At 38.0% G+C, this 18,392-nt stretch overlaps 1 protein-coding gene and 1 long non-coding RNA gene across 2 annotated transcripts in view; one reads left to right on the forward strand and one right to left on the reverse strand.

The window, feature by feature from the left end:
- Nucleotides 1–18,392, forward strand: part of LOC106091485 (uncharacterized) — a 109,441-nt gene that overhangs the window by 44,127 nt on the left and 46,922 nt on the right. The window lies entirely within an intron of this gene.
- Nucleotides 1–18,392, reverse strand: part of LOC131997886 (uncharacterized) — a 124,344-nt gene that overhangs the window by 36,246 nt on the left and 69,706 nt on the right. Inside the window, exon 3 of the long non-coding RNA XR_009398474.1 lies at nt 8,571–8,825. This is a non-coding gene — a long non-coding RNA (uncharacterized LOC131997886). The remainder of the gene's footprint in view (nt 1–8,570; nt 8,826–18,392) is intronic.

An 18,392-nucleotide genomic window follows, 5' to 3' on the forward strand; every position in this document is an offset into this window, starting at 1 on the left:
GGTTGCTCTTCACTCCAAATGCGGCAATTTTGCTTATTTACGTAGCCATTCAACCAGAAATGAGCCTCATCGCTGAACAAAATTTGTCAAAATTTGAACACATTTCGAACCGAACACTGATTTTGGTAATAAAATTCAATGATTTGCAAGCGTTGCTCGTTAGTAAGTCTATTCATGATGAAATGTCAAAGCATACTGAGCATCTTTCTCTTTGACACCATGTCTGAAATCCCACGTGATCTGTCAAATACTAATGCATGAAAATCCTAACCTCAAAAAAATCACCCTTTATATGTAAACTAACTTTCATCATAATCCGGTGAATAATGCACAATTTATGCCCCCATAGCAGCTATATCGAAATACCGCCCGATTTGGACCAAACTCGGCATGTGGTCTAACAAGTGCAAGTCATTGTTCAATTATGTAGAACAAAATATTGGTCTTTTTGGTACAAATATAGACCGATCTAAACCATATACGACACGGATGTCGAAAAGCCTTACATAAGTCACTGTGTCACATTTCAGCGAAATCGGATTATAAATGCGCCCTTTTCGGGGCCAAGACTTTAAATCGAGAAATCGGTCTATAACGCAGCTATATCCAAATCTGAATAGATCTGGCCCAAATTAAAGAAGGATGTCCAAGGGCCTAATACAACTCATTGTCCAAATTTCGGCAAAATCGGAAAATAAATCCGTCCTTTATGGGCCCACGACCGTAAATCGAGAGATCGATATATATGGCATATATATTCAAATCTGGACCAATCTAAGCCAAATTGAAGAAAGATGTAGCAGGGCCTAGCACAACTCACTTTCTCAAATTTCGACAAAATCGGATAACAAATGCGCTTTTTATGGGCCAAGACCTGAAATAGAGAGATCTGTCTATATGGCAGCTATATCCAAATCTGGGCCGATGTGGGCCAAATTGCAGAAGGATGTCGAGGGGCCTAACAAAACTCGCAGTCCCAAATTTTGGCAAAATCAGACAATAAATGCGCCATATATGGGCCCAAGACCTTTAATCGAGAGATCTGTCTATATGGCAGCTATATCCAAATCTGGACCGATCTGAACCAAATTGCAAAATGATGTAGAAGGGCCTAACATAACTCACAGCCCCAAATTTTGGCAAAATCAGACAATAAATGCGCCATATATGGGCCCAAAACCTTTAATCGAAAGATCTGTCTATATGGCAGCTATATCCAAATCTGGACCGATCGGGACCAAATTGAAGAGGATGTCAATTGGCCTAACAAAACTTATTCACCCAAATTTCCGCAAAATCGAATAATAAATGTGGCTTTCGTAGGTCAAAGACCTTAAATCGGCGGATCGGCCAGCAGGTCATAAGCAAAATCGGAACTATGACCTTGAGAAGCTCAAGAAGTAAACTCCGAACATCGGTTTATATGGGGGCAATATCAGATTTTTAAGTTATTAGGAAAACAAGTAAAAGCGTGCTAAATTCGGCCGGGCCGAGTCTTGGGAACCCACCGCCACAGATTCTGCTAAAATATGGGACCTATAACTAGTTATAGACCAAATTGGACCGTTCTTGGCACAGTTGTTGAGAGTCATAACAGAACACTATATGCAAAATTTCAGCCAAATCGGAAAAAACTCTCGGCTTGTAAGGGCTCAAGAAGTCAAATCGGAAGATGGGTTTATATGGGAGCTATATCATGTTCTTGACCGATTTGAAACGTACTTAGCACAGTTATTGGGAGTCATAATAGCACACCATGTACAAAATTTCAGCCAAATCGGATGAAAATTGCTGCTTCCACGGGGATCAAGAAGTCAAATCGGGAGATCGGTTTATAATGGAGCCATATCAGGCTATAGGCCAATTTGAACCGTACTATGCACAGTTGTTAGAAATCATAACAGAACATTATGCACCATTTCATCCACAGATCTTGGACCCTTATAAAGTATATATATTCCCGATCGTCTCGAAATACTGATTCGAAATAGCCATGTCCTTCCGTCTGTCGAAATCTCGATAGAGGTCGAACGCGTTAAGCTATCCGCTTAAAATTTTGCACAGATCCTTAATATTGATGTAGGTCGTTGAAGATTACAAATGGGCCATATCGGTCGGGGCCATAAACCGATCTTTCGATTTGACTTCTTGCGCCCCTGGAAGCCGCAATATTTGTCCGATTTGGCTGAAATTTTGCAAGTGGTGTTTCGTAATAACTTCCAACAACTGCTGCGCCAAGTACGGTCGAAATTGGTCATGAACCTGATATAGCTCCCACATAAACCGATCTCCCTATTTGACTACTAGAGCCCCTGGAAGACGCAATTTTTGTCTGATTTAGCTGAAATTTTGCATGTGGTGTTATGTTATGACTTCCGCCAATTGAGCCAAGTACGATTCAAATAGGTCAAGAACCTGATTAAGCTCCCATATAAACCGATCTCCCGATTCGACTTATTGACCCTTTACAAGCCGCAATTTTTGTCTGATTTAGCTGAAATTTTGCATGTAGTGTTCCGTTACGACTTCCAACAACTGTGCTAAGTACGGTCCGCATCGGTCTATAATCTGTTATAGCTCCTATATAAATAGATCTCCCGATATGACTTCTTGAGTCCCTGGAAGCCGCAATTTTTGTCCGATTTGACTACAATTTGGCATGAAGGGTTTTCTTTTGACTTCCAACAATTGTGTCAAGTACGGTACAAATCGGTCTTCAACCTGATATAGCTCCCATATAAGCCGATCTTCCGATTTGACTTCTGGAGCACTTACACCACTACTGTTGTACAGTAACACCCAGAGGGAAGAGAGATAGACCCTTTGATAAGTATACCGATCGACTCAGAAACATTTTCTGATTCGATTATGTCCGTCTTTCTGTGTGTCTGTGTGTCTGTCTGTCTGTTCGTCTGTCCATGTTAATTTGTGTACAAACTACAGGTCGAAATTTTCGTCCGATCGTCTTTATATTTGATATAGGCATATATTTCGGCCTAGGGACGAAGGCTATTGAAATCGGAAAAAATCAGTTCAGATTTGGATATAGCTCCCATATAGATGTTCGTCCGATTTGCATTAATATTGCAATTAAATGATCATTTGTTATCCGATTCTCTGGAAATTTGCCAAGAAGGAGTTTCTTATGACTCTCGACATTACTGGTGAATTTCATGGAAATCGGCTCAGATTTAGATATAGCTCTCATATATATATATATCTCCCTATTTTCACTCCTATAGCCACTGCAAGCGCATTTATTGACCAATCTTCCCAAAACTTTGTACAACGCTTTCCTCGACGACTTCCACATTATCTATAAAGTTTGCTCAAAAACGGTTCAGATTTATATATAGCTCCCATGTATATGTTCTTCCGATTTTGAGAAATATTGCAATAAAGTGCTCATTTGTGAACCGATTATCTCGAAAATCGGCAGGAAAGATTTTCTAATGACTATCGACATTACTGGTGAATTTCATAGAAATCGGTTCAGATTTAGATATAGCTGCCATGTATATATAAATAGCCCGATTTTCATTTCTATGGTCACTACAAGCGCATTTATTGACGAATCTTCCCAAAACTTTGTACAACGATTTCCTCTACGACTTTTGTAATATCTATAAAGATTGTTCGAAATCGGTTCAGATTTAGATATAGCTTCCATATATATGTTCGTCCGATTTTGAGAAATATTGCAATAAAGTGCTCATTTGTTAACCGTTTCTCTTAAAACTTGGCTAGAAGGATTTTCTTATGTCTTTTAATATCACTGGTGCATTTCATAGAAATCGGTTCAGATTTATATATAGCTGCCATAAATATATTTCGCACGATTTTCACTTCTAGGGTCACCGCAAGCGCATTTATTGATCAAAATGCAAATTTTACCCATGAACATTCCACTAAGGAACAGTGGCAAACTTCTCACATATTATTAAGTGCAGTCCGATTGAAGTTTAAGCAGAATGATAAGGGGCCGCCTTTTTATAGCCGAGTCCGAATGGCGTGCCGCAGTGCGACACCTCTTTGAGGAAGTTTAGCATGGCATAGATATTGCAGATTTTACTGAAATTTTGCACGTGGTGTTTTGATATCACTTCCAACAACTGCGCTAAGTATGATTCAAATCGATCCATGTTTTGATATAGCTGCCATATAAACCGATCTTGGGTCTTGACTTCTTGAACCTCTAGAGGGCGCAATTCTCGTCCGATTTGACTGAAATTTTGCACGTGGTGTTTTGGTATCATTTCCAATAACTACGCTGAATATGGTTTAAATCGGTCCATTTTTTGATATAGCTGCCCTATAAACCGATCTTGGATCTTGACTTCTTGAACCTCTAGAGGGCGCAATTCTCGTCCGATTTGACTGAAATTGTGTATGAGGTATTTTGTTATGACTCCCAATAATTGCGCTAGGTATGGCGCAAATCGGTACATAACCTGATATAGCTGCCATATAAACCTATATGGGATCTTGACTTCTTGAACCTCTAGAGGGCGCAATTCTCATCCGATTTGGCTGAAATTTTGTACAACTGCTTTTTCATGACCTCCAACATACGTGTCTAATATGGTGTGAATCGATCAATACCTTGATACAGCTCCCATATAAACCGATCCCCCCATTTTGCTTTTTGAGCTCCTACAAGGTGCAATTCTTATCCGAATGAACTGAAATATTACACAATGACTTCTACAATGCTCAGCATTCATTTATGGTCTGAATCGGACTATAACTTGATATAGCTCCAATAGCATAACAGTTCTTATTAAATATTCTTTGTTTGCCTAAAAAGAGATACCGCGCATAGAACTCGACAAATGCGATCCATGGTGGAGGGTATATAAGATTCGGCCTGGCCGAACTTGGCACGCTCTTACTTGTTTTATTTTAAATTTTCACCTGAAATCAGGTATTTCCTTATGAGCACTGAAATAGGAATGTTTGCTGTTACAGCATACATTTTGCCTGAACATCATACCTGCCAAACATCATTTAACTCCCTCATTTATAAAACAAAAAACGCCAAACCCTACCTTCAAACCTAACATAACAAAATTTCAGACCATTGTTTGAATTTGTCTGTCCAATTCTGACCACACCACTTAAGTTGGCTATTTTAAACGTTTCCAAAGCTGGATTCTGTTCACGTTGTTTGTTTGTCGCCTTTGTTTTGCTTGTGCTGTTTTTGATGGCTTTTGCTTTGTGTTTTATGTGTGTGGTTCTCCGCTTTTGTTGTTGTGATTTTGAACTTAAACTTGAAAAAAGTGGTTACAAAAAGAAAAAAATAATAAAAGAAGAAAACAATGCGAGTGGAGGAGCACACGCTCCAAAGAAACAACGATTGACAGATAAAACGGCCAAAGACAACACAAAATATCTGCACAAAGTCAAGAAAACAAAAACAACACACAAATAAGGAGATCCTAAGGCCAAAGGCTGCTGCCACATTATGAATTGTCTGTTCATTCCGTCCGCCAGGCCGCCTGTCCCCGTTTACCCATCAGACGATGGTCTGCTATTGAATAACAACAGAGTTTTTTCTTCCTATGTTCTGTTTGAAGTGGCTATGGGGTATGGAGCTCAATGAGTGAGTAGCAAAGACATGTGGCATAAACATAACCGGATTTCTGTGGCTTGTTATGTCGCCGGCATTTGTTGCACTCAAACCTAAAGGATCATGTTTGGGGGATTGTCTTGAGTTGTGGAAGGAAATGGCACAACTGTATCACCATACTCTTTGGCGTCATCATCATCATCATCATCATTGGCAACATCTTTGTGTGGCTAGCGCATCATTGTTGGGGTATTGTTTTTCTCTTTTCTAAGAAATAATTGGGGGAGCCACAGGAAATGCAGCCGGAATGTTTGTTGTTGTTGACAAGCTAATGATTCAATTGGAGCTATATATGATTTGAAAAGTCATATACAAAGTAAAGAAGAAGAAGTTTGTTCCAAAATAAAATGATTACAAGTAAGAGCGTGCAAAGTTCGGCCGGACCGAATCTTATATACCCTCCACCATGGATCGCATTTGTCGAGTTCTTTGCGCAGTATCTCTTTTTAGGCAAACAAAGAATAATGAATATGGACGGAGGAGGAGCTATATCAAGTTGTAGTCCGATTCCAAGAAGCAAACTCGGGAGATCGGTTTATATGGGAGCTGCATCAAGCTATAGATACATTCATACCATATTGCACACGTATGTTGAAGGCCATGGGAGAAGCCGTTGTAAAAAATTTCTGCCAAATCGGATGAGAATTGCGCTCTCTAGAGGCTCAAGAACTCAAAATCCCAGACCGGTTTATATGGCAACTATATCAGGGTATGGACCGATTTGGACAACACTTCGCATAAATGTTGGAAGTGATACCAAAACACCACGTGCAAAATTACAGCCAAATCGAATAGGAATTGCGCCTTCTAAAAGCTCAAGAAGTCAAGACCCCAGATCGGTTTACATTGCAGCTATATCAGATTATGAACCGATTTGAACCATACTTCGCACAGTCGAAGTTGAAGTGGTATCAAAACACTATGTATGTGCAAAACTTCTGTCAAATCGGACGAGAATTGCGCCCTATAGAGGCTCAAGAACTCAAGACCCAAGATCGGTGTATATGGCAGCTATGTCAGGTTATGGACCGATTTGAACCATACTTAGCACAGTTGTTGGAAGTGATATCAAAACACTATGTGCAAAATTTTAGTCAAATCGGACGAGAAGTCAAGACCCAAGATCGGTGTATATGGCAGCTATATCAGGTTATGGATCGATTTCAACCATACTTATCATAGTTGTTGGAAGTGATATCAAAACACCACGTGCAAAATTACAGCCAAATCGAATAGGAATTGCGCCTTCTAAAAGCTCAAGAAGTCAAGACCCCAGATCGGTTTATATGGCAGCTTTATCAGGTTATGGACCGATTTCAACCATACTTATTACAGTTGTTGGAAGTGGTATCAAAACACTATGTGCAAAATTTCAGTCAAATCGGAGGAGAATTGCGCCCTCTAGAGGTGCAAGAACTCAAGACCCAAAATTGGTTTATATGGCAGCTATATCAGGTTATGGACCGGTTTGAACCATACTTAGCACAGCCGTTGGACGTGATATCAAAACACTATGTGCAAAATTTCAGTCAAATCGGACGAGAATTGCGCCCTCTAGAGGTTCAAGAAGTCAAGACCCAAGATCGGTTTATATGGCAGCTATATCAAAACATGGACCGATTAGGCCCATTTACAATCCCAACCGACCTACACCAATAAGAAGTATTTATGCAAAATTTCAAACAGCTAGCTCTACTCCTTTAAAAGTTTGCGTGCTTTCGATAGACAGACGGATGGACGGACAGACATGGCTAGTTCGACTTAAAATGTCACTACGATCAAGAATATGTATACTTTATGGAGTCTTAGACGCATATTTCGAGTTGTTGCATACAGAATGACGAAATTAGTATACCCCCATCCTATGGTGGAGGGTATAAAAAAAGAAACAGTTGTTGGAAGTGATATCAAAACACTATGTGCAAAATTTCAGTCAAATCGGACGAGAATTGCGCCCTCTAGAGGCTCAAGAAATCAAAACCCATGATCGGTTTATATGGCAGCTATATCAGGTTATGGACCGATTTGAACCATACTTAGCACAGCCGTTGGACGTGATATCAAAACACTATGTGCAAAATTTCAGTCAAATCGGACGAGAATTGCGCCCTCTAGAGGTTCAAGAAGTCAAGACCCAAGATCGGTTTATATGGCAGCTATATCAAAACATAGACCGATTAGGCCCATTTACAATCCCAACCGACCTACACCAATAAGAAGTATTTGTGCAAAATTTCAAACAGCTAGCTCTACTCCTTTAAAAGTTTGCGTGCTTTCGATAGACAGACGGATGGACGGACAGACATGGCTAGTTCGACTTAAAATGTCACTACGATCAAGAATATGTATACTTTATGGAGTCTTAGACGCATATTTGGAGTTGTTGCATACAGAATGACGAAATTAGTATACCCCCATCCTATGGTGGAGGGTATAATAAAAGAAACGAAATATTGGGTTGCCCAAAAAGTAATTGCGGATTATTCATATAGTCGGCATGGACAAATTTTTTCACAGCTTGTGACTCTGTAATTGCATTCTTTCTTCTGTCAGTTATCAGCTGTTACTTTTAGTTTGCTTTAGAAAAAAGGGTAAAAAAAGTATATTTGATTAAAGTTTTATTAAAAATGCATTTACTTTCTTTTAAAAAATCCGCAATTACTTTTTGGGCAATATTTTATAGATATGAATATGAAAATTTTTTGGAATAATATAAAATTATGTATTTTGAAAAATAAAACGCTTTCCTTGAAAAGTCTTGATAAAAACTAATTTTAATTTTTTTTTTAATTTTAAATAATATCAATTTTTTTTCTTTCATTTCAGGTGATGCCACGAATATTTAACAAGAAAATTTGATGTAAAAAACAGTGAGTGGAAGAATATGTTTTTTCAAGATTTCAACTTAAATAGAGCGTTAGATTTCATATTTTATACTTACCGCACAGCACCACTGTTGGGTTAAAACTTCAAAAAAGATTAAAATATGCCTCCTGATGCACCCGACATTCAATCTACACATTCTATGAGACTCACTTAGAATTTCATGACCCAAGTTTTTAAATTGGGAGTTCGGCAGTCATAACCAAATGTAAACCGAAATATTCCATACTCAGCGTGGATATCAATGGGTCCAACATATCTCAATCGATTTCAGCGAAAAAAACAAGAAAAAAAGCGTGATAAGTTCGGCCGGCTGCAAAAAATTTATACAAAATAAATTAAGCTGTAGGGCATAATTTTATTTTATTTGGTTGCCCAAAAAGTAATTGCGGATTTTTTAAAAGAAATTAAATGCATTTTTAATAAAACTTAGAATGAACTATAATCAAATATACTTTTTTTACACTTTTTTTCTAAAGCAAGCTAAAAGTAACAGCTGATAACTGACAGAAGAAAGAATGCGATTACAGAGTCACAAGCTGTGAAAAAATTTGTCAACGCCGACTATATGAAAAATTCGCAACTACTTTTTGGGCAACCCAATAAAATAGAATTTTTGTTTGTTGGTTTGTTCTATATAGACTTAAAAATGGCTGAACCGATAACCTTGAAATTTTCACAGATTGTGTAGGTTGGTCTGAAAGGAAACATAGGTTATATAATTTTTTGATATCGCAAGGGGAACGGACCCTCCACCTTACCCCAAAAGTACTACCCAAAAATATAAGTGGACCGATCGAGACAATATGGGATTCAAATGAAAGGTATTCAGGAGTAGAGTACGAATTTTATATTAAAAATTCGGTCCAAGTAACTGGCGGGCCGCCCAAACCCCAAAACCCCGTAAAATAGGTTTTTTGGACAACCATGACTATATGGGACTCAAATGAAAGGTATTCGGGAGTAGATTGCGAATATGGTCAGGAAGGATCATAACCGCTAACTTTCGAAGAAGTAAAGCTATCCGCTTGAAAGTTTGCACAAATACTTCTCATAAGTGTAAGTCGGTTGGGATTGTAAATGGACCCTGTCGGTCCATGTCTTGATATAGCTGCCATATAAGCCAATTTGGTATCTTGACTTCTTGAGCCAATAGAGCGCGCAATTCTCATACGATTTGGCTGAAATTTTGCATGAGGTGTTTTGTTAATATGGTTCAAATCGGTCTATAGCCTGATATAGCTGCCATATTAACCGATTTGGGATCTTGACTTCTTGAGCCTCAAGAGGGCCTAATTATTATCTGAAAGCAGAAATTTTGCATGACGTGTTTCATTATGTCTTCCAACAACTGTGCTAAGTATGGTTCAAATCGATCCATAACCTGAAATAGTTACCATATAAATCGATATTGAATCTGGACTTTGTTAACCACTAGAGGGCGCAATTCCTAACCGATTTGGCTGAAATTTTGCATGAGGTGTTTTGTTATGACTTCCAACAACTATGACATATATGGTTCAAATCGGTCTATAACCTGATATAGCTGCCATATAAACCGATCTGGGATCTTGACTTCTTGAGCGTCAAGAGGGCCTAATTATTATCCGATTTAGCTGAAATTTTGCATAACGTGTTTCGTTATGACTTCCAACAACAGTGCTAAGTATGGTTTAAATCGGTCTATAATCTGAAATAGCTACCATATAAACCGATCCTGAATCTGGACTTTTTTATCCACTAGAGGGAGCAATTCTTATCCGATTTGGGTGAAATTTTGCATGAGGTTTTTTGTTATGACTTCCAACAACTGTGACAAATGTGGTTCAAATCGGTTTATAACCTGGTATAGCTGCCATATAAACCGATCTGGGAACTTGACTTCTTGAGCCTCAAGGGGGCCTAATTATTATCCGATTTAGCTGAAATTTTGCATAACGTGTTTCGTTATGACTTCCAACAACAGTGCTAAGTATGGTTTAAATCGGTCTATAATCTGAAATAGCTACCATATAAACCGATCTTGAATCTGGACTTTTTTATCCACTAGAGGGAGCAATTCTTATCCGATTTGGGTGAAATTTTGCATGAGGTGTTTTGTTATGACTTCCAACAACTGTGACAAATGTGGTTCAAATCGGTTTATAACCTGGTATAGCTGCCATATAAACCGATCTGGGATCTTGACTTCTTAAGCCTCAAGAGGGCCTAATTATTATCCGATTTAGCTGAAATTTTGTACAACGGTTTCTTCCATGACCTCCAACATACGTGTCAAATATGGTCTGAATCGGTCTTTAGCCTACTACAACTCCCCTATAAATTGTTCTCCCTATTGTACTTCTTGAGCCCCTAAAAGGCCCAATTCTTATTCGATTTGGCTGAAATTTTACACATTTACTTCTACTGTTGTCTCCCAAAATTCAATTAGCAAAGCAATTATTTTCTTGTATCCTTTGTTTATTTAAAAAGTGATACCGGGAAAGAACTCGACAAATGCGATCCATGGTGGAGGGTATATAAGATTCGGCCCGGCCGAACTTAGCACGCTTTTACTTGTTTCGCCTTTTTCCTTTAGAATTAATGATTGAAAGATAACTGCATAATAAATGTTTATTTTTAACCATAAACTTAAAAAACAATTTATTATTATATCTTGTCATTTATAGTTTTACATAGTCTTACTCAATTCGCTTGGTTAATGTTTCATTGTTTAGATACTCATGCCACAATCACAACATTGCAATGAATATAATTAATAAAAACAATTTGCAAACGACTCAGCGAAACAAGTTTTTCATAGAATTTTAAATAAATAATAACATTGCCATTGCTGCTGCCATGCATTTTATCCATTAAATCAAAATCCATACCAACAATATACCAAATAACAAACATGTTAATTTATTGACAAACATCATGTCTATTTGTTGATATTTTGAGTTGAAGTTTAACTTTGCTGACTTCATTCATGCCGAAGGTAGTAGAAATAGTGTAAGCCGGCTTTTAATAATGACATCATAAGTACGACTGGTTGATTGCTGATTCTAAACAAAATATTGTTCTGATGGGCACCAATCTACATATATGATCATAGCGTGGTGCTACTCACTTTTCTCTCATAGCATTGATTTATAAATCCAACTCTGTCTAGTAGGCCAATAACAGGTTTGACAGCCCTGGTGTCTGCCCTATATGGCATATTAAATTCTAATTTAAATGTATTTCAATAAGACATTAATAAAAAAACAACAACAACATACCTTCTAAGTTATTACTCGCTCACACATGTTTGGAGAGAGAGAGAGAGAGAGAGCCCTATTAACCAACAGCCTATTTGTATGAGAGCTTCTAAGGAGGAGGTCTGTTTATATTACCATCACTTACATACGTGACTGCTACAAACAGAATTAGAATACATTTGTGTTGGTTCGCATGGTGATCAAGCTATAGCAGCAGCAGCAGCAGCAGCAGCAGTAGTAGTTGTAAGTGGTATGGGGACCATGTAACCAATGTAATTCACGTGGTTGGTTGACATAATCATGTTATTGTTGTAGCTGCTGCTGCTGCTTTTGCTGTTGGTGGCTGCTGACCTTCTACACTTTAGAATGACAGCATAATGGGTGAGAACATCACCTGTTTCCGCTTAACGCAAATGAACCACACAACAACAAACGGCAGGTGAAGTTTCACAAGCCAACATTTGTATAGGCAGCTTTTCACACCACCACCACAACTTTTTATGATGACAAATAAGGGGGAAAACGCATAGAAAAGTTAAACAAGGCTAAATGCCATTTTAATGCGCCCTCACATAAGGAAATCTCTGAAAATTCGCTGAAATATTTATTTTATAGAAATAAATGCGACGATTTTTACACCCACCACCGAAGGATGGGGGAATATAAATTTTGTAAAAATTTAAGCGAATATAGCTATGTCAGTCCGTCCGTCTGTCTGTTGAAATCACGCTACAGTCTTTAAAAATAGAGATATTGAGCTAAAACTTTGATCAGATTCTTTTTTTTTTTCCATAAGCATGTTAAGTTTGACGATGAGTTTCATTGGACTATATCCTGATATAGCCCCCATATAGACCAATCCGCTTATTTAAGGTCTTAGGCCCATAAAAACCACTTTATTATCCGATTTTGCTGATATTTAAGACAGTGAGTTATATTAGGACCTTCGATATCCTTCTTCAATTTGGCCCAGATCGGTCCAAATTTGGATACAGCTGCCATATAGACCGATTTAAGGTATTGGGCCCATAAAAGACGCATATATTGTCCGATTTTGACAAAATTTGCGACAGCGAGTTATGTTAGGCCCTTCGACATCCTTCTTTAATTTGGCTCAGATCGGTCAGATTTGGATATAGCTGCCAGATAGACCGATATCTCGATTTAAGGTCTTGGGTCCGTAAAAGGCGCATTAGTTGTCCGATTTAGTCAAAATTTTAGACAGTGATTTATATTAGGCCCTTCGACATCCTTCTTCAATTCGGCTCAGATTGGTCCAGATTTGGATATAGCTGTCATGCAGACCGATCTCACAATTTAAAGTCTTGGGCCCATAAATGGCGCATTTATTGTCCGATTTAGTCAAAATTTGGGAGAGTGAGTTGTGTTGGGCCCTTCGACATCCCTCTTTAATTTGGCCCAGATCGGTTCAGATTTCGATATAGCTGCCATATAGACCGATCTCTCGGTTTATGGTTTTGGTCCCATAGAAGTCGCATTTATTGTCCGATTAAGCTAAAATTTGGGACGGTGATTTGTATTAGGCCTTTCGACGTCCATCTTCAATGTGGCTCAGATTGGTCCAGATTTGGATATAGCTGTCATATAGACCGATCTCTCGATTTAAGGTTTTGGACCCATTATTAGGCGCATTTATTGTCCGAATTTGAAATTTGAGACAGTGAGTTGTGTTAGGGCACTAGACATCCTCCTTCAATTTGCCACAGATAGGTTCAGATTTGGATATAGCTGCCATATAGACCGATCTCTCGATTTAAGATCTTGGGCCCATAAAAGGCGCATTTATTGTCCGATTAAGCCAAAATTTGGGACGGTGGGTTATGTTAGGCCCTTCGACGTCCTTCTTCAATTTAGTCCAGCTCGGTTCAGATTTGGATATAGCTGCCATATAGACCGATCTTTCGATTTAAAATCTTGGCCTCCTAAAAATTTGCGACAGTGAGTTGTGTTGGGTACCAAAGTTCGCCCCGGCCGAATTTAGCGCTTTCTCACTCGTTTTTTTTATGTAAAAACCCGTCCTTTGTTCAGAAACACGAAAAACAATGGTCCAAAGTTTAAAATTTTTCCTTATTCTTAGGAAAAATTAAAGAATTTAAGTCACTCCAGGATAGCTACGATAGTGGTATCCATTAGCCGCTCAATGGTCTGCGTCTGTTTCGAGTGGAGCGGCAGATCTAGAGCCCGGGAGTAGGCTTAGAATGGACTCCAGAGATTCAACATCTGCGGTAGTGGCATCAGGCCGTAGCATGTTGTCTGCTTCTGAAACCTCGACTGGTGGAGCGACTGCTCCAGGTTCCCTTAGCCCACAGACGACTGGTCAGCAGGGGCTTTTGACGAAGACATCTGGTTCGAGTCTTAGGGACAAGGCCGAACCTATTCTTTCTTCGCATGCCTATAATTTGGCTAGGCCATCGGCATAAATATCTTCTCAGACAGCCATTAAATCCCTGGAGAACGCACATCTCTCAACGAGATGGCTGAACAATTCAAACGGACATGGCTAGATCGACTCAGAACGTCGAGGCGATCAAGAATATATTGGGTTGCCCAAAAAGTAATTGCGGATTTTTCATATAGTCGGCGTTGACAAATTTTTTCACTGCTTGTGACTCTGTAATTGCATTCTTTCTACTGTCAGTTATCAGCTGTTACTTTTAGCTTGCTTTAGAAAAAAAGTGTAAAAAAAGTATATTTGATTAAAGTTCATTCTAAGTTTTATTAAAAATGCAGATTAGTATACCACCATCCTATGGTGGTGGGTATAATAACAGATTTCAACTTTAAAATATCCTTGTCATCGCTACAATCTGATAGCCAAGTTTGAATAGAATTTAAATCTGTGTTTATTTTCTCCATTAAAACTGAAAAACTAACACAATTTGCACTTTTTTTCCTCAAAATATGAATACAGACTTTTTTTTGAAAATAATTCTAAAATCGGCCACAACACTAGCAAACAGATGTGGGTCATAGCTGACATTCGAAAATGTCGATGATGTCGACAAAAATTTGTGTTTTTGTTTAAAAATATCTTTAATGTTTTGATGTTTAAAACACAAAACACATTTCACAAAACTTTATGAGACCGTTTTTCTAAGAAAATGAGAAAGAAATGAAAATTGGCATTTTCCAAGTTTGACGTTCTTCAACAAAAAAAAGAAACAAGAAAAAAACAGAAGATTGAAAACTATTAAAAAAAATACTCAATTACAAAATCTAAACAACATGTTTCGTCTACAATACCAAATAGGTTTTGCTAAGTGAAGGACATCATTTGGAAAGGGGAGATATTCAAATTGAAAAACTTAATATGCTTAGCATATTAAGCACACCCTATGACATACATTTTCCTTGCTTAGGCAACATATTGGTATATTGCCTAAATCTAAGTCAATGGTATGCTTGCTCACAAATAGTTTTTGTTAATTAGAAAGTCTCCTATTACTACTTATTGAGAATACATTAGTTTCGATTGGAAATATGTTTTTATCTCTTCCACTTGGGAAATTTTACCCATTGGATACATGGGCCAATGTCTTGATTAGAATAATTGTTGATGGATTGCTTTTGGGCAAAAAATTAAGCAATCTTTGGCCACACATCTGAAACTTAATGAACTGAAATGTTGTAACTATTGGGAGCATCTAAAATGGCCATAGGCATAGCCACAGACGTTATGGCAATAGTTAATGGAGCAATTAATTAAAAGTCAATTAACAACCAATTGTAAATTCCAGCAGCGTTTACAGTTTTTGTTGTGTTTAAAACGTGCACTCCAAAAATGCTCACAGAGAGGCGCATAACAATGATGAGCAAGCAGCTTACATTGGAATGTTTTGAGAAATTTGATAAAAAATGTTTGGTAAATTACTAACCATTAGTTAAAGCTTTTTTTAAGGAAATGCAAAAAAAAAACATTATTGCCTTAAGCACCAAAATCCATAACAAATATACTTTTTATCTTTATTTATATTGGGTTGCCCAAAAAGTAATTGCGGATTTTTCATATAGTCGGCGTTGACAAATTTTTTCACAGCTTGTGACTCTGTAATTGCATTCTTTCTTCTGTCAGTTATCAGCTGCTACTTTTAGCTTGCTTTAGAAAAAAAGTGTAAAAAAAGTATATTTGATTAAAGTTCATTCTAAGTTTTATTAAAAATGCATTTACTTTCTTTTAAAAAATCCGCAATTACTTTTTGGGCAACCCAATAATTCCTCTTTGGTATTAGTCATTGTTAAGGCGGCCAACACTTTTGATTTTAAATCTAATTAAAATAATACTCAAATTCATCCACCCACCAAACTATTGGCAAATACTACTTTTGGGGCCTATTCATTCATATTCCTAGCTAACATTCCCTTACTATTCTCATTATAAAAAAAAAAAAACTTGTGGCTTTAGCTTTTCGAAAGCTTTTCAATATGTCCATATGGCAGGCGAAAGGCCAAAATATTTGATCCGCTTTGGCTATAAAAACTATTTTACGTGTTTGCTTGTGTTATTCAAATATGTATCAAAGGAAATTGGTTTTGTGCCCTACACCCGAAATACAACGATGACACAATGCACGAAGAATATACAATGGAGAAATGCCTACACTTATAGACGATAGGGAACTATTGAAGAAAAGGATGGCAACAAAGAATAAGTAAGGATGAAATTTTTTCCTAGAAGAAGGTAAAAAAGAACAAATAAAAGCGTTCAAATTCGGCAGAGCCGAATCTTAAATACCCTCCACCATGGATCACATTTGTCAAGTTCTTTGCCCGGCATGTCTTTATAGGCAAAAAAAATGTAAACAAGTAAAAAGGCGTTAAGTTCGGCCGGGCCGAACTTTGAATACCCATCACCTCGGGTATATATGTTAACCACCTTTCATCAAAATCCGGTGAAAATTGCATACCTTATGTCCCATAGCAGTTATATCGAAATATGATCCGATGTGGAGAAAATACTAATAAGTACAAGTAATTGTACAATTGTGTTTAACAAAATATTGGTCGTTTTAGAAGCTATAACTAAAAATAAACCGATCTGAAACATATACAACATGGATGTCGAAAAGCCTAACATAAGTCAATGTGTCAAATTTCAATTAAATCGGATTATTAATGCGCCCTTTTTGGGGCCAAGACGAGATATCGGTCTATATGGCAGATATATGCAAATCTTGATCAAATTCCAGAAATATGTGGAGGGACTTAACTTAACTCTCTGTCCCAAATTTCGGCAACATCGGACAATAGATGCGCCATTTATGGGCCCAAAACATTAAATCGAGAGATCGGTCTGTATGGCAGCTATATCCAAATTTGAAACGATTTGAGTGAAATTGAAGAAGGATGTCGAAAGGCCTAACACAAATCACTGTTCCAAATTTTGGCTTAATCGGACAATAAATGCGCCTTTTATGGCCGCAAGACCTTAAACCGAGAGATCGGTCTATATGGCAGCTATATCCAAATCTAGACCGATCTCAGTGAAATTGAAGAAGGATGTCGAGGGGTTTAACTTAACTCACTGTCCCAAATTTCAACAAAATCGGATAATAAATTTGGCTTTTATGGGCCTAAGACCCTAAATCGGAGGATAGGTCAATATGACAGCTATATCGAAATATGAACCGATCTGAACTAAATTGACAAAGGATGTCGAAGGGCCTAAGACAACTCACTGTCCCAAATTTCAGCAAAATCGGATAATAAATGTGGCTTTTATGGGCCTAAGAGCTTTAATCGGAGGATCGGTCTATATGACAGCTATATCCAAATCTGGACCGAACTGAGTGAAATTGAAGAAGGATGTCGAAGTGCCTAACACAAATCACTGCCCCAAATTGCGGAGACATCGGACATTAAATGCGCTTTTTATGGCCCCAAAACCTAAAACCGAGAGATCGGTCTATATGGCAGCTATATCCGAATCTAGACCGATCTGTGCCATAATGCAGAAGTATGTCGAGGGACTTAACTTAACTCACTGTCCCAAATTTCGGCGAGATCGGATAATAAATGTGGCTTTTATGGGCCTAAGACCATAATTCGGCGGATCGGTCTATATGACTGCTATATCCAAATTTGGACCGATGTAGGCCAAATTGACGAAAGATGTCGAAGGGCCTAAGACAACTCACTGTCCAAAATTTCAGTAAAATCGGATTATAAATGTGGCTTTTATGGGCCTAAGAGCCTAAATCGGAGGATCAGTCTACATGGCAGCTATATCCAAATCTGAACCGATCTGAACTAAATTGACAAAGGATGTCGAAGGGCCCAACACAACTCACTGCCACAAATTTTGGCAAAATCGGATAATAAATGTGGCTTTTATGGGCCTAAGAGCCTAAATCGGAGGATCGGTCTAAATGGCAGCTATATACAAATCTGGACCAATGTAGGCCAAATTGACGAAGGATGTCGAAGGGCCTAACACAACGCACTGTTCCAAATTTCAGCAAAATCGGATAATAAATGTGGCTTTTATTGGCCTAAGACTCTAAATCGGCGAATCGGTTTATATGGAGGCTATATCAAGATATAGTCCGATATAGCCCATCTTCGAACTTAATCTGCTTATGGACAAAAAAAGACTCCGTGCAAAGTTTCATCTCAATATC

This window comes from Stomoxys calcitrans, chromosome 1, assembly GCF_963082655.1.
Source record: "Stomoxys calcitrans chromosome 1, idStoCalc2.1, whole genome shotgun sequence".
Taxonomy (NCBI): Eukaryota; Metazoa; Arthropoda; class Insecta; order Diptera; family Muscidae; genus Stomoxys; species Stomoxys calcitrans.